This window comes from Trichechus manatus, unplaced genomic scaffold (assembly GCF_000243295.1).
Source record: "Trichechus manatus latirostris isolate Lorelei unplaced genomic scaffold, TriManLat1.0 scaffold00100, whole genome shotgun sequence".
Taxonomy (NCBI): domain Eukaryota; kingdom Metazoa; phylum Chordata; class Mammalia; order Sirenia; family Trichechidae; genus Trichechus; species Trichechus manatus.
This window is the reverse complement of record NW_004444036.1, coordinates 10,338,157-10,356,934: the sequence shown is the minus strand read 5'-3', so window position 1 is coordinate 10,356,934 and position 18,778 is coordinate 10,338,157.

The following is an 18,778-nucleotide window of genomic DNA, read 5'->3' as shown; positions in this document are numbered from 1 at the left end:
AGAATGAAGAACACCAAAGATACAAGTATTAGCCCAAGAGACAGAAAGGGTCACATAAACCAGAGACTTCATCAGCCTGAGACCAGAAGAACTAGATGGTGGCCAGCTACCACCAATGACCGCCCTGACAGGGAACACAACAGAGCGTCCCGGATGTAGCAGGAGAAAGGCGGGGTGCAGAACTCAAATTCTAGTAAGAAGACCAGACTTAATATTCTGAATGAGACTGGAGGTACCCCAGAAAGCCTGGCCCCTGGATTCTCTATCAGCCCAGGACTAAAACAATTTCTGAGGCCAACTCTTCAGACAGGGATCGGACTGGACTGTGGGACATAAAGTAATACTCGTGAGGAGTGTTCCTCTTAGCTCAAGTAGATACAAAAGACTAAACAGGTATCTTCCGTCCGGAGATGAGATGGGAAGGCAGAAAGGGTTAGGAGCTGGTTGAATGGACATGGGGAATCAGGGGTGGAAAGGAGAGGTGTGCTGTCACAGTATGGGGAGAATAATCAGTGTCACATAATAATGTATGTATAAATTTTTGTATGGGAAAAAAATTTTTTAAAAATTTGATTCTGGCATAACTTGCTTTCTTTAGCAAATTCAAAACTGCATCAAAAGTGATGCTATTTGATAACTGTCACATCCTTTCTCCAAGCCCCCACACTCAATAAAAGCTTGTAAAATAGGTCTGTATTTTATTCCAGATCCTACAAAGAGGCTAAAAATAAAGCATAAATATAATGTGGGAAAAAAAAGCATTATAGAGAACTGTCTAAACTCCCTTGTGCTGTTTTTTTCTTTTATTATCTTGACAAATACTATACACAAAGTAGTGTTCTGGGATGCAAAGGTGGGGGAAGCTAATAAAGACCAACTTTTTATTAATATTGAATGCATGAAACTATTAAAAGCACAAAGCCCTGCTGAGAAGAACATATATTCACAGTCATAAACAATGTATAAAGAGGTGAATTCCGGAGAAACAAAATTAAATATTCTGATTAAAAAGTATTGGGAGCAAACAAAAAGGCATAAAAGTGTAACTGAAGGCAAAGGCCTTTATTCTGTCAGGTCTCCATAAATGTATGGGTTGAGAGTCTCACCCATTTTAAAATGCTGGCTGGTGGATCCTTATTCATTCAGTGACTTGCAAGGCTTGATATCAAAAGCTCTGTCAGAATATCTTTGAATTCAATTGGATTCTAAAACTTTGCTTAAAGTCTGCTTCAACCTTCTACTCACCCAAGGCCAGAACCTCCAAGTCAAATGAATGATAGAACTAACATAACTAACAAGATATTGTCTTGATTGCTTCATAAAGCTTTCAAATCTAATAAGCCATTAATGTCTGAATATAAATTTATTGACTTCCATTAAGATTAATAACAGGTTGATCATATTGACTGAATCCAAATGAGTCAATTGGATCATGTTTGTCAATAAATGTTGATCCAAATTATAAACAGCAGCCAGGGTCGAGTGTAATGAAGCTTACAGTAGCCTATAGAATATATCTTTTGTTAAGGAACATTGCCCCTGAGAATAAAAAGAAACCTTAAAAGTAACAGCATATTAATGTTGACATCAACCCGAAAGAAAACAACTGAACACATGTTCAGATATAATCAGGAATATGCTGATACAGCGCTTAGTGATAATGTCATGAATTTTTTTAGAATGTTTTTCACTCTCAAAATAATGAAATCCTATGCAGACTATGGACACTAACATGTAATCTATTTGATGGGCACTGTCAACAGTGAGCTTACTTAACTTCCATACTAAAAGAAAAAGAAAGTAATAATTCGTAGAGATATAAGTATTCTTTGAATTATGAGGGCGATTTTTGTTTTTAATTTTACACAGTGAAAGTAGAACATCTACACAGAAAATATTCCATGTTCGTGGGTAGGTGCTGTATGTCATAAAATATTAAAAGTCCTTGAGAAAAACACAATACAAGGAAGGATTAGGTTCAAAGGTTCCATTAGAAGGCACTTATATCTCATTCCCTTTAATAAATTCCCCTCCCACTTGTCATGATACAGGAGTTTTAAAAGAAAACATCTAAGACATAAATTAAATACACGTCATTAATTCCAGGAAGTACCTTTTCTGCATTTTAAAATCTGGGAAATGTAAATACAGCTTATAGTGGAAGGTGTCTGCAATCATTGTTAGTCCAACGAAAGTCATAAAGTGTGTTTTTGTTTCATTTTGGTTTTACTCATAAATGTGCAGCCTTGGCTGTTATTCCTGGAGGTATTATTGGACAAATAAAATCCCTCAATATTTGAATTTTAAGAATTTGAGAAAGAAGTGGTTTTTTTTTCTTTGTTTTGTTTTGTTTGAGATCATTCATTGTCATCTTTCTGGTAAGATCTAGAGAGCACTAGCATCGAAACGTGTAAGATGAGAAACAATGGTGGAGTGCTCTTCAAGAAATGATGTGTCCCTGATTCTCTTGAGGCACAGAAGAAAATATTGAGTGATGGCGCTAAGTTGTAAAGTGATTCAGAAGAGTCAGACTCTGAATGAGAGGAAGACTTAAGAAAACCTTAAACAATTTTACTTTTCATTTCCTTTCTATGTATGTACAAAAGTGATATAAAATACAAAAGCATGTCCAAATAAGTCATACAAAAGCTCCTTCAATAAGTATAAAATAAAAATTATAAATGATGAGAAAGCATTATGCCATAGTTTATTTATCAGGGATTTTTTTTTTCACTCCCCAACAGTTTGTCTGCAAATTGAATGTATTATACATTTGGTAAAATGCAATACATTGCATATATGAATGATATATTTAAATGTAGCATGTACAACATGATATTACTATATGAGAGATATAGTAGGTAATATGCCATATGCAATATTATATATATTCTGTGCAATATATATTATATAATATGTACTATATAACATATTTTTCTAATGTATAAAATGTATATATGTAATATGTAAATGTATAGAATATAAATAAATAATTAAAATGAAATAGAAAAGTGAAAGAAAAAATATTAAAAAGTTAACACTTTACATTTTACAATCATTGTATAATTAACAAGTATGCACTATGTCTTTAATTAGAATAAAAACAATAAACCATGAAAATAGCAATAGAATAGGAATCTCTACATTAAGGGCACACAGATGAAAAGAAAACAAGACTTCCAATGTTACCCAGAATCTGATAATATTAAAGCAGTTTAATGGCATGTTTTAAATCACCTATTTTCTTTAACAGATCAAGTAGTCCAAAAATAAGTCAAGATAATACTAGAATAACATTGACTTAATATTTATAACATTATATATGTTTAATATATTATATTAGGTTAAACAATATTGACTGCTGAATAAGAGAAACAACAAAATCTCAGTAGCTAAACATAAAAATTTATTTGGTGTTTGTCTTAGTCTGTATTCTCTAGAGGTGCAAAACCAGTGAAGGGTATATATAAATAGAGATTTACTTTGAAAAAGTAGCTCACACGACTTTGGGGGCTGGCAAGTTCCAAATCTGTAAGTCAGGTAGCAGGCTGAAGACTTCTGTTGGCTCACGTGGTTGTAGGGGCTAGTGAATCCAAAATCTGCAGGTCAGCTGGCAGTCCAGCGACTTCTGCAGGCTTACATTCCAAGAACCAGAGGTCAGGCAACGAGAAGAGTGCAAGGTCGAGAGAGAGAGCTTTGCCAGAACGTTTTTTAATCCTGGAGGCAGGCCACACCTCCAAGGAAACTTCCTTTTCAACTGATTGACTGCCCACATCAGATGACAAAAAGGATGGTGATTATCTAGTGTCTACCAAACCACTGAGAATCATAGCCTAGCCAAGTTCTCACATAACACTAACCATTACAATGTTCATGCAGCAAAGTGTGATGCAGGTCAGTGCAATCTCACCTCCATCTTCTGAAAGCATCTAACTACATGACCTCCAAGATGCTTCAGCTGAGGAAGAGAAAAATGGAGGAAGCATGTCAGTCAAAACTCAGTCATATGTCCCCTACCTGATGTTGTCTTCTTGTGAACCAAGGAAGAGGAAATGATGTGGTAAACACATAGCACCTGTATGTTCATTTGATTTAATATATGTTTATCTCATACCTTTAAAAATTTTTTTAATGTACCCACATTTCTACTATTTATAAAACATTTCTAAAATCGGAAAATAGACAAAGCCACAAATAAAATCTTAAAATTCTAAAGAGCAAAAATTGTCCAAAATACACTATAGACCACTAAAGAATAAAAACAAAATATAATTATGGGTGAGAATACTATGATTGGCAACTTCTACTAGAAGCAAATAGTTTGAATTAAGAGAAGATATGTTTCCGAAACAGAGAGGATGCATTTCTCAGAAATGATGTTACTTAGCAGACAAAATTGGCTCCCACTTCCAAGGGCCAGAAGGTAGCATATACATACACATATACACACTCCAAACTAATAAATCTTATTAATATATTGAATAAAATAAAATTTCCCAGTAAGTTATCAGCAAATCAGATCTAAAATATACTCTTATTTAAGACAGATACTCTTAAGGAAAAATCTTCAAAAAAAAAAAAAAACTATTATGCCAGGAATTCAAGAATTGTTTAACATGAAGAATTTCCTTCACAAGAAACTACATGGGTAACAAAAAAAATAAACCCACTGACATCGAGTCAATTCAGACTCATAGCGACCCTATTTGACAGAGTAGAACTGTCCCATAGGGTTTCCAAGGCTATAAATCTTTTTGGAAACAGACTGCCACATCTTTCTCCCAGGAAGCATGGGGGGGTTTGATCTGCCCATCTTTCAGTTAGCAGCTGAGCGCTTTAACTACTGCACCACCTCCACATAAATACCAAAAGATCAGATGCTAAATGTTAGCATCTATTTCTTCACAAAACAAAAACAAAATAATTTTAGGTAAACTAAGGAAGAGGGACAAATTTATAATTATTTACCCAGAAAACTCAAAAGAACAACCTAAAATTTTTAAAACTAGAGTTGAACAAGCTGACAAAAAGTTAATAATTGAGAGTTCCGGCAAAATGGCGCTCTGGCAGAAGCTGTTCCTCCACAGCAAAGATCCGAAAAACTAAGCCGAACAGAGAATACAACAATCCTGAAACCCTAAAACATCAAATGAAGAGATAAAGAACTCAGCCAAGCACCAAATGGAGTGAGAAAACTGACAGAGAAAGGAGAGCGAGGAGAGATTCATGCAGAGATCCCCTACCAGCTAACGCAGCATGGATCCACCATCTTGGACACGGGGTACGAGCTTCCAGCGGGAGACAAAACAAAACAACCGGTAATTGGCGATATACGCTTTCCCACCCCAACCCTTCTTAACCCTGACTCGGCCTCCTCTGCTTCCCGCGGCCACAGTCTCTTGACCGGGAAACCATTGTCATAGGGCAACATTTGTAGTAACTGTTAAATGAAAAACTATTTTGTTCTGTAAGTTTTCATCTTAAGTGAGAATAACAGCACAATTGGAAGAGCGTAGTCAATGTCACTGAACTGTGCTTGTAGATATTTTTGAAATGGTGTATCTTTGGCTATGTGTATTTTCAGCAAAAAAAAAAAGAGTTTGAGAAGTTAGAGGGTTGATATGTTGTGGGGTTGTTAACCAATGTCATAAAACAACATGTGTACTTCTGTTTCATGAGAAACTATTTGTTCTGTAAGCCTTTGCCTGAAGTATAATAATTAAGTTCCCTGCATACCAGCATTAACCAGCTAAAAATATAATGGACAATACTTTCATTTAAAATGACTAAAACCATATATATATTATACATAGAAATAACACACAACCTTAGTCTTGATTTATAGTCTTCTACAGAGCCTGTTTTTCATCCCTGTGTGTGGAGTACCTAACCCATCCTCCCTACCCATGTAGAACCCTTCTTCCTTCTAGCCTATTCCAAGTCCCCAGCTAAGATCCACCTCCATACAATATCTCCTGTATCCACACATCTCTTCTATTCTACTTATTGTTGTTTCTGGTAACAAAATCCATTCCCACAGCAGCTTTGACCTCCTTGATTCCACTGAGTAACCTCTTATGGTAGGATGAACTTTTAAAGCATCAACTGATATGAACTCCTCCACACACTCTAACCCCACCCTGTACTTCCACATGACCCCCTACTCCATCATGACTTTTGGCTGCAAGATCTGAGGCCGCCATTACACTTCAAGAGCAGCTGTCACAATAGACCAGCCCCTGTGAAGTGTGGAGAATCTAATATAACGCAGAGTCAAGGTTTTGAGAGCTGAGAAGAGAAGGGATCTGGGCCACAGAGCTCCCCCGGGGATCCTTGAGCCACCATTGCATTAAGTACATAGATGTCCAGGGAAATGGGCCTTGTAGCTCCTCCCTCTCACTATTGCACATCCTGCAGAAAAGCCAAATATCTTTCCACGTGTTACAGTTGGGACTCAGCACACCAGTGAGATCATAGCCACCTTGCCTGATGTCAGTGATGAAGAATGACAACAGCTGAGATGATACAGCACAGTCCACCTCAGTAGATACCATTGTAGGTCACATGATCACAGCTAAAGCCTCGTGCTACCTCTCCCACCACCATCTCCATGCCATGCCCAACCAGGACACAGAGCCATAATGCCCTACACACACCCTGGAACTTAGCTGCTATCTTAAGAAGAAGGGAAAGGGGGAAATTCTGAATCCAGCGCATTCAAACCTTCAATACTTGTTTCCCCAGAACTCACTATATTTAAATTTTTCTACCACTGGAAAGACTGGGAGCTTAAAATAGAAATAAGGAATTATAGAAAAATGGTCACATTTTTGTATACCTGACTACATCACTTGGAAATATCATATCCGCTGCACTATAAAATACAAGGGCAAATCTCAATCAATACGGGGGACAAACATGTGGTATCTAGCAGTTGCCTCAAAGGAGAGTATTTGGGCCCAAACTGACAAAAAGCCACAGACATTTCTCCCACAAGAAACAGCAGGAGCTAGGGCTTCACTGTCTCTTAGGGCTGGGGAGGAAGGAGTGGGAGTGAGTAATCACCTCTGTGATCTAACATTGTGTACAGTGTTATAGTTCTGAACCCTGGCATTTCAAATTTGCACACCCCACTTCACCTACACTTATAGATAAAGGATATGTGAGCAGTTAGCAGGAGCATTTTAAAATCAATAGTTGGAAAAAACGGAAGGAATACTAGAAAAAATATATTATGCAGATTCCTGGCAATCAGGAGATTCTGCTTGAAAATGATGTCAAATCCCTGACAGATAATAAGACAGTTCTAAAATTTTCCTTCCAGTCTGTCTACATTTTTCAATGTATGTTTGATTATTAAATTCTTGTTACCTTATATAAAACTTCTGTTCCCTTAACACCAGTTATTAATCTGGGTACTCAATTACATGGTTGCTCAAATTATTTTCTGTATCAAATAGATTCTATGTAGAGCTTTGATATATTTATTTCCAGTCATCTTTATATTTCTTTTTTTTTTCCATTGTGCTTTAGATGGAGGTTTACAGAGCAAATTAGTTTCTCATTAAACAATACACATATTGTTTTGTGACATTGGGTGTCAACCCCGTGATGTGTCAACACTGTTCCCTTCTCGACCTTAAAAATAAAAATAAAAATAAAAACCCATAGCAGTTGAGTTGATTCCAACTCATAGCGACCCTATAGGACAGAGTAGAACCGCCCTGTAGAGTTTCCAAGGAGCACCTGGTGAATTCAAACTGCTGACCTTTTGGTTAGCAGCCGTAGCTCTTAACCACTACGCCACCAGGGTTTCCTCTTGACCTTGGGTTCCCCATTTCCATTTGTGCAGCTTTCCTGTTCCCTCCTGCCTTCTTGTCCTTGCCCCTGGGCTGGTGTGCCCATTTAGCCTCATATACATGGTTGAACTTTGTGTATTATTGTTTGTTTTATGGGCCTGTCTAACCTTTGGCTGAAGAGTGAACCTCAGGAGTGACTTCAGTACTGAGTTAAAAGGTTGTCCAGGGGCCATACTCTCAGGGTTTCTCCAGTCTCTGTCAGACCAATAAGTCTGGTCTGTTTTTGTGAGTTTGAATTTTGTTCTATATTTTTCTCCAGCTCTATCTGGGACCCTCTATTGTGATCCCAGTCAGAGCAGTCAGTGGTGGTAGCCGGGCACCATCTAGTGCTGGACTCAGTCTGGTGGAGGCTGTGGTAGTTGTGGTCCATTAGTTCTTTGGACTAATCTTTCCTTTGTGTCTTTGATTTTCTTCATTCTCCCTTGCTCCACACGGGGTTCCAGTCATCTTTAAATGAGTTTATTACAGCCCCTTTTTTTCAAGAAACACAAATATAACTCAAGAGATCCAACACTAACATCTTAACAACTAAGTAAGAAAATCTCCCCTTAACCTGATAAAAGTACTCTAATAAGAAGTTCCAGAAGAGGCTAGAGTAAGTTGTTAAATGAAATTAAATGTGAGCAGTAATATTGGCCAAGATTCTACTTCAGTGGGTTATGCCTACAGAAGGCAGGGGGTTTATTACAACTTGGAGAGGACTACTGGAAAGCTAAATATTTCTCTGGGAATTTTAACTCAGAGATTAAAATTCTGGACATTTTTTTTTTCTATTTACTCAATACACACTGCCAGGTAGATTGGAAGCTTCACAGCTAGCTGAATGCAGGAAGTCAAACAGCTGTTAGATTTGCTTCATTCCCCAAACTGGTTCAGCTCCAGTTGAATTTGTTAGGTTCCAGCAAGAACCAGGTTCCCCTAGACAACCAGTCCCATTATCATAAGACCTGATGGATCCAAACTAATCCCTGATGTACCTATGTTCCCACAGCCATCCCTGATTAAAAGTTTGCAGCAAGCTGCAGAATCACTCTTCAACAGAGCTATGATGATGCCAGAAAACTCAGTGACTAATGTTGGCCAACTGCTATTCCAAGGATAACTCACTAGACCCAGAAGAGGCGGATGTGAAGTATATACCAGTATCCCTCCCTGGAATACTCTGGCATTTGGAAGTCTTCCAGTGGCAAGCCTAGCAGAAAGGTAATAACAATATTTAAGGTCAATTCTAGTAAAATCACAAGCGAATTTTTCAGAAAAGTACCAGGCTCTGAAATTCTGCATGCACGTGCGCATGCACCCACACACCCACACACACACACACACAACCCAACACCACCACCACCACCACCACCACCACCACCACCACCACCACCACCACCACCAACAGCAAAAATAGCCTTTCAGTCCTTAGGTTCATATCAGTTACTATGTTATAACAGGCTTGGTTGGTTACAAAACTTTGTATATAAACTCAATTTGTTGTTGGGGTTTTATCTTCTGAGTTCCATATTTAGAGCAAAGTATGCTCTACACATTCTTCCTCTCCCTTTAAAAAATATGTTGTTTTCTCCCTTTGCCACACTAATTTTTGTGAAAATAACGCCCATAAAAGAGTAATTCCTGATCCCTGGAATAAGTGATGAGTCTACTATAAGAATTATAGCTTCTTCACACCCATTAGTAAGTTTAAAATACGTGGGTTTTTTTTTTTTTTTTTTTTGTACTACCTTAGATGAAATTTTACAGAGTACGTTAGTTCCTTGTTAAACAATAAATTTCTGTTCTTTTTTTTTTTTTTTTTTTGTAATTTGTTGGAATGCTTAGGTCCAACGCCACCATATAACCCACCTGATAAAGCAGTGTAAAGTATTTGTAGGTAGAGTAACACAATGTGTGACTCCATAGAAATGCAAATAATTTTTAAAATACATATGCCATAAAATCTCAAATTTGAAAAGGACCTTATAAGCCTTCAACAACCACTCTCAAGAAGTAATACAAAACTTTGCCATCCAAGTCAAAGTAGTTGCTTTAGAAATCTATAGCTTTTATATATTGTATTCAATTTATACTGTATTTATACCAAACAGAGCCCTGGTGGCGTAGTGGTTAACAACTTGACTGCTAACCAAAAGGTTGGAAGTTCGAATCCACCAGCCGCTCCTTAGAAACCCTATGGGGCAGTTCTACTCTGTCCTATAGGGTCGCTATGAGTTGGAATTGACTTGACAGCAACGGGTTTTTTTTTTTTTTATGCCAAACATTTAAATTTTTTTTTCATTGGTATGACCTGAAATGTCCTTAAGAGTGTTGAGACCCTCCTATGATTATTCTGGATTCTAGGATAGCAAAAGGAATACATGAAAGGTATAGCATAAAAAATCTAAGTCTCATGAGGAAGGATACTCAAGAACCCACAATGCCACCACTAAGGTGACAGTTTGAAGCCAGTTCGTAGCAGTGGGCAGCTGAACTTAACTTCTGTCCTGGTGGTCTCCATGGAACCTGTAACTAGCCCCACATGATCCAAACTTGACTCGTCACCCTAAGGCAACCCATCTCACCATCCACTGATCTGCTGTTCTCCCTTATGATCCCTCCTCATGTTTTTATGCATTGGTTGCCAGTTCATAACAGTGGCTACTCACACATCATCTCTGTCCCTTGCTTCTGTTTGGCCTGTCACTTCTCCAGGTAGCATTTAATTTTAACTTCCATAGTGAGAGACAAAGTGCATCACAGCACAACACATAAAAAAGTACTCAAGTGTATACATTATCAATTTGTATCCATGTCTTCTTCCCTCTTTCTCTGATCTTCTCATTCCTTATTCCTCAACAATTATCATAAAAAGTAGTTATTTGCTCTTTGAGTATAAGTTCAAATAGATTTTTTTAAAAAAATGAAAACTTTATTCATGCAAAAACTGGAAAAAATTCATGTAAGGCCTATAGATGAGTTAATAGCATTGTAGCAATGTTAATCTGGTTTTGATCATGGTACTATGGTGAAAAGATGTTAGCATTAGGGGAAGCTGAGTGAAGGGCATATGGGAACCTTCTGTACTATATTTGCAAATCTTAAATTATTTCAAAATAAAAGAATAAAAAGTCATCTGAATCAAAGTCCAGGAATTTGGTATGTATACAAACTGGACACCCCCATGATTTTTAGGGATATACTAATTTAGATGCCTATATTACATATGTAACCTTTTACATTCAATATAATCCTTTTCAAGGCATCATATACATATAAACACAAATAAATATTTTTTAGGAAAAAAAAAACACCCTTGTAGCAATTTGCCCATTTCTTACATTGATTTAATTACAGTCTATTTTGGCATCAACTTAGAGAGAAACAGCAAATGAGCTTTGAATAAGCTGCCCTTATATACCTATATAGACACACATCTACATCCATTCAATCTTCCCTGGCTGACTAGCTCTATTTCTTAGAATACCGATCAATGTTAAATTAGCTCTATTTCTTAGAATACCGATCAATGTTAAATTTGCAATTGATCAAGTAAGTTGTATAGGGAATTATTAAATAGTGTGTGTGTGTGTGTGTGTGTGTGTGTGTGTGTGTGTGTGTAGTTGTTGTTGTTGTTAGGTGCTGTTGAGCCAGTTCTGACTCATAGCGACCCTATGTACAACAGAACGAAACACTGCCCGGTCCTGCGCCATCCTCACCATTGTTGTTATGCTTGAGCCCATTGTTGCAGCCACTATGTCAGTCCATCTCATTGAGGGTCTTCCTCTCTTTTGCTGTCCCTTTACTTTACCAAGCATGATGTCCTTCTCCAGGGACTGCTCCCTCCTGATAACGTGTCCAAAGAATATGAGACCAAGACTTGCCATCCTTGCTTCTAAGCAGCATTCTGACTGTACATCTTCCAAGACAGATTTGTTCGTTCTTTTGGCAGTCCATGGTATATTCAATATTCTTCGCCAACACCACAATTCAAAGGTGTCATTTCTTCTCTGGTCTTCCTTATTCATTGTCCAGCTTTCGCATGCATATGAGGTGATAGAAAACACCATGGCTTGGGTTAGACCCACCTTAGTCCTCAAAGTGACATCTTTGCTTTTTAACACTTTAAAGAAATCTTTTGCAGCAGATTTGCCCAATGTAATACATCTTTTGATTTCCTGACTGCTGCTTTCATGGCTGTTGATTATGGATCCAAGTAAAATGAATTCCTTGACAACGTCAATATTTTCTCCGTTCATCATGATGTTGCTTATTGCTCCAGCTGTGAAGATTTTTGTTTTCTTTATGTTGAAGTGTAATCCATACTGAAGGCTGTAGTCTTTGATATTCATCAGTAAGTGCTTCAAGTCCTCTTCACTTTCAGCAAGCAAGGTTGTGTCATCTGTATATCGCAGGTTAATGAGTCTTCCTCCAATCCTGGTGCCATGTTCTTCTTCATATAGTCCAACTTCTTGGATTATATGCTCGGCATACAGATTGAATAAGTATAGTGAAAGGATACAACCCTGACACACACCTTTCCTGATTTTAAACCATGCGGTATCCCTTTGTTCTGTTTGAATGATTGCCTCTTGGTCTATGTACAGGTTCCACATGAGGACAATTAAGTGTTCTGGAATTCCCATTCTTTGCAATGTTATCCATAATTTGTTATACTCCACACAGTCAAATGCCTTTGCCTAGTTAATAAAACACAGGTAAACATCTTTCTGGTACCTTCCTGAAATGTTAGATTTAATTAAATGTTCCTGCGCATGGCAAGCAATTCAGGAATGGTTGAAAGCATGGATTCTGTAGTCATATAAACCTGGACTGAATTCTGAGTAGTTTTGTGTGACCTTGGCATGTCACTTAACATCCCCTAAATTTCAGTGTCTTCATCTGTAAATTGTAGATAGTAACGGTGCCTCTTTCATAGAACAATTGTGAGGAATGAGAGGAAATACCCACCGCAAGCACTTAGCAAGTCCCATTTAAACATTAGCTGTACTTCTTTCTGTGTCTACAGACCTCTTCTCTGAGTGCTTGTGTGGTGTGATTAATTACTTCTGTTTGTGGCCTTTCTAGCCATGGTCTTGTAACTCCTACCCAAGTGATTTGTGTGATAGGATAATTGTGGCCTACCACGGGGATTTGTCAGTTTTGCCTTAAAAGAGAACCAATTCCAGAGCAAAGCGGGAGGAGCCCACCACCACCAAGACTGGCAGGAGAGACCCAGCAGCAGAGATTCAGCAGGAGAAGACGGCGTGGTGGGCTTCCTAGCCCACAAGAGAGAAAGCTGAGTGCCTTTGGGCAGAGACTGAGGGCCAGGGAAAGGCATGCCTCTGAGCACGGCTGGGAAGAGGCTATCCTGATGGAGGAACTGTGTCTTGAGTGTTCCTGAAATTGAATCATAACCTGTTACTTCCCTAATAAACCCCATAATCATGAGTATGGTCTGTGAGTTCAGTGTGGTCATTGCAATGAATTATCGAACCCGGCAGAGAAGTAGAGTGCTGCGTGAGGGACAGTTGGTGTCAGAATTTGTGAAGATGGTGGAGAGAGGAGGCTTGTCTGGCCTCCACTTCATGGGAGTCAGCCTTGCGCTGTTGATCTTGACTCTCCTTCCCCGTGGTGGGGTTAGAGGAGGTCAGACACTGGCCCCACACCGTTTTTACAGTTTGGGAACTGTTTCCTGTACCTTTGCTACTCAAAGTTGATGAAGGACCAGCAGCAGCAGCAGCACCACTTGGGAGCTGGTTAGAAATGCACGGCCGCAGGCTCTACCCCAGACCAGTTGAATCAGAATCTGCATTTTAACAAAATCCCCTGGAGACTCATATGCACAATAAAGTTTGAGGAATGAAAGCTGGTCTGGAGCTTGCTCAGGGTCCTTTGAGAGATATCATCCAGGATGGGTTTTAGGATGCATTCCCTAACTTTGTACATAAATCTACCCATCCCAGCTTTCTTAGATATCAGCATAGAGTTCGTGGACTCTTGCCCCATTCCCCCCTTGGCACCTACCCCCCAGCCGCTTCTGCTTTCCAGGTTACCGTATTTTTACGCAAATAATGCACGTGTTATACGTTTTTTTGCCAACCTTCTCCCCCAACACCTGAAGTATTTTCCTAAGCATGGTATGCTTTTTTTTTTTTTTTACATGTTGCTATATTTCCACTTCCATTAATCTTGATCTTAGTGTCTTGACAATTATACCCCCTTACTTCAACTGGTTAAGATTTCTAATACCTAAGTCAAGTTTATGCTCCCCACTCCCTCTCCTAGTATTTCAGTGTTTTAAGTAAAGCTTGAGAGCAATTCCATTGCTTCATCTAAACAGCACATACAACGCCCACAAGCTAATAAACTGTTAAGGAAAAATCTCATATTTCTACTCTGAAAAATGTCTTTAATGTACTTTCAGATATTACAATCTACCCAGTCAGACTTTATTAATATCTGCATTGTTAACATAGGAATAAATACTTTATGTGTTATAGCTCCTTAAAACAATCTTCCGCAATCGAAATAACTTAAATATCTATTAAGTCTACACTCATTTCCACTTTTGCAATGTGTTTTTTGACGAGTATACATCTCATAACGATTTTCAGTGCATATGTATGCAATAATGTAGTTGAATTGGAAGGTTGGATATAATAGTTTAATATCTAAGCTGTTCTTATTCAAAGAAGCTTAATGATAAAGATTTATTTTTGCATATATTCATCAGAGAGCAAATAAGGCTATTTTTCCCTACCCTTTCCACCCATCAAGTATATTCATTGGAAAGAAGGGCAAGATGTTAGAACGGATTACTTTATATTCTTTTTAATAAAGAAGACTAAATAAAAAACCCATTATGTTTCATTGGCAGCAGAATCTCAACCTGAAGGGTTACCCAAAGCTCAATGACAATTTCAAGAACATTTTGCTGCAAGGACAGAAATCTCATGCCGGTGGAATTGCTAAAATAATTCTATGCATCCCTCTACCTGTGTTTATGCATCTGCATTATAACAACCCACACCTGTCATGTAGATTTGGAGGAGAAAAATGTAAGAAAAAAGGCTATGTTCTATACCCTAATGCAAAATAGATTATATTGAAATGCCAATGTCAAACCAACAACTTGAAAGATAAAATGAATAAATAGGTTTATACAGCAAAATATGTACCTTCTCCTCTGACTAATGATTACGAGGTGAATAACTAGGGTGGGACGAGCAAGAGGGGGAAAAAGCCTTCTCCTCACATTCATAGTATCAGTTAAGTAAGTCCATCAGCAAGGAGTTGGGCTTGTGAAAGGAGATAGGAGTGGGCAAGGAATGCTTCCAATTTCTAAATTATTCATCCCTCCAAGGAGTAAATATACATACCTATAAGCCTAAGGAACCCTGGTGGTGCAGTGGTTAAGAGCTCGGCTGCTAACCAAAAGGTCAGCAGTTCAAATCCACCAGCCGCTCCTTGGAAACCCTATGGGGTGGTTCTACTCTGTCCTATAGGGTCGGTATGAGTCAGAATCAACTAGACAGCAACGGGTAAGCCTAAAGTAACCTCTTATTTTTTAACCTAGATGCCACAGACAACGTTTGGGAAATCTACTTTACAAACTGAAAGAATCAGAGTCAATGTGGTAATAATAAAAGAAAAATGCTAGAGTTCTGAAGGTTAGATGCAGTAAATTTTAAGAAGTCTTACTCAGAGCACTCATTGAGATTTTCTAATTAGTCCATGGAGGTCAGATGCTATTTATTTGAGCAGAGGCTATTTACTTCTGGGTCTGGCACCTACAACTAGCAACTGGCTCTAATCCCCACAGGGCAGTACAGGTAAGGAAGGTTTTTGTTTTTTCTCACTCTCTTTTTCTTCAACTGAATAAATCATTTTTTCTAACTGGATTGTAACAATCTCTATACATTCTATCAATTATCTACATTCACTATCTATGTATTTCGTACTTTGGCTACTCTCCACTAACTCCCTAAATCATTCAAAATATTTTAGTTAAGTAATGATTCCAAAAGTGATTCTACCAAAAGATTTATTGCATATAAAAAGTAAATTTAAAAATATAATGTCTTAGTTATCTAGTGCTGCTTTAACAGAAATACCACAAGTGGATGGCTTTAACAAACAGAAATTTATATTATCATGGTTTAGGAGGCTAGAAGTCTGAATTTAGAGCACCGGCTCTAAGGGAAGGCTTTCTCTCTGTTAGCTCTGGAGGCAGGCCCTTGTCTCTTCAGCTTGTTTCCTGGTTCTGGGAGAGCTCCATATTGCTTGGCATGTATCTTCCTCCATCTCTACATTCCTTGTTTAAGCTCTTTTATATCTCAAAAGAAATTGACTAAAGATACACCCTACAATAATCCTGCCTAATTAATATAACGACAATCCATTCCCAAATGGGGTTATAACCAAAGGCACAGAGGTTAGGATTTATAACACATATTTTGGGGGACACAATTCAATCCATAACATTCTATCCTTTGGCTCCCCAAAATTCATGTCCTTGCCACATGTAAAACACATTCACCCCATCACATCATCCCAAAAGACTTAAATCAAAGTCCAAAATCTCATCTTCTGAATCATCAAAATCAAATATGGCTGAGACTTTAGGTGTCTTCCATCCAGGGGCAAAATTACTCTTCATCAGTGAACTGTGAAATCTAGACTACAAGTTACCTGCTTCCAAAGTACAACGGCAGAACAACCACAGGTAGACATTTCCATTACAAATGGGAGAAATTGGAGGGAAAGAAGCGATAACAGGTACCAAGCAAGTTCAAAAGCCAGCAGAACAATTTACATTAGCTCTCAAGGCTTGAAAATAATCCTCTGTTCTCTGAAACCATCTAGGCAATGGCCCTGCTCTCCAGACTCTGGGTGTTGGCCACACCCTATGGGTTCAGGGTGGAGGCCCCTCAGCCCTGGGCTTCATCTCGGCCTTCCAGGCCCACAGGAATGACAACTCTGCTCCGTAGGCTTTGGGCAGCCCCATTCTCCTAGCCCATCTGAGCGGCAGTGTCACCCCTTCAGCCCTAGCAGACCCCGTTCTCACCCCTTGTGCATGGCAGCCTGTCCTCTCAGCTTTGGGCAGCAACCCCATCCCCTTGGGACACCTAAATGGCAGCCCCACATGCTGGAACTAAATTGGCCAAGATCTAACTCTTCCAATCCTAGGAGTCTGTGGCCCCCCAGTTTGAGATCCAGCAGACCATGGCTCCTTCCTTTGAAACTGAGAAGGCCCTGCTTCCTGTGCTCCTTCCAACAGTTCTGCTGATCTCCGAGCTGCTCCAGGGATGGTCCTTTTCTTTTCTTGGAGGACAACAGACGTAGCTCCCTTGGCCTGTTTCCTGCCTGTAGAATTCCAAGAGGCAGACAGTGTTCTCTCCTTTCATTCTTTCTCTGTCTCATTGAGTCTAAGCTGATGGGTTTTCTGCTATGGTAGTTGGATAGATCCATCAGTCACAGGCTTAATCTCTTTAACAAAATATTGTGTAGCCATGTCCTTGGTGAAAATTCTAGGACAAGTGTCCTTAGTTTGTACAACAGAATTTTCCAAATCTTCAAGTTTTATTTTCATTTTGTACAGTTCTTTTTTAAGTCCATCTCTTTCTTCTCACATTTTACTATAAACGACAAGGAGAAACCATGTGGCTCCTTTTAAGATACTGCTTAGAAATCTCCTCAGCCAGATAGCCAAGTTCATCACTTACAAGTTCTACCTTCCATAAAACATTTGAACATAATTCAGACAAACTCTTTGCCACTGCATAAAAAGCATCACCCTTCCTCCATTGTTTAATCACATGTTTATCATTTTCTTTTAAAGCCTTACCAAAAGCACATTTAATGTCCACATTTCTAGCAACATTCTGTTGCTTGTGCCATATGTATTATCTAAGATGATAGAGACTTTCTGTATAGCTTTCCTCACTTCCTTCTGGGACCCCACCAGAATTGCCTTTGACATCGATAATTCTACCAACTGTCTCTTGAAGGCAGTCTAGGCTTTTACTATTAGGCACCTTAAAATTCTTTCAGCCTCTATCCATTATCCAATTTCAAAACCTTTTCCACATTTTAGATATCTGTTAGAGCGGCACCCCATTCCTGGTACCAAATTCTATCTTAATTATCTAGTACTGCTATAACAGAAATACAACAACTGGATGGCTTTAATAAACAGAAATTTATTTTCTCACAGTTTAGGAGGCTAGAAGTCCGAATTCAGACTGCCAGCTCTAGTGGAAGGCTTCCTCTCTCTGTCAGCTCTGGAAGAAGGTCCTTGTCTCTTCAGCTTATTTCCTGGTTCCTCGGAGATCTCCATGTGGCTTGGCATCAATCTTTCCCCATCTTTGCTTACTAGCTTGCTTGTTTAATCTCTTTTATATCTCAGAAGAGATGGTCTCAAGACACACCCTACACTAATCCTGTCTCACTAACATAACAAAGACAACCCATTCCCAAATGAGATTATAACCACAGGCATAGAGGTTAGGATTTACAACACATATTTTGGGGGACACAATTCAATCTATAACATATACTTTTCTTCTTTTATCTAATGAATCAGTTGCACAGTGATTCTAAACCCAATTTCCTATCCAAAATAAGCCTGTTTTTCATTGATACTTCTGCCAATTCAACTTAATTCAAAAAATATATCTAGAGATATGCACAATGCACTTGATCAATAAAACTGTAAGATATAGCCCCATTTTGAAGATGACCATGGTCTATATCTTTCTCTGATGATTGATGATTGAAAAAAAGAAAATTCATCATGATAGGTACATGAGTTGGGCAGAAAAGCCTAACAAAACTTTTAAATGAACATTTTTATAGGCTAAGAAAATTACAACAAGCCTAAAGGAAATTAATCAATGTATATAATAAAATTAATAGCTAGAACCTTCTTCTCT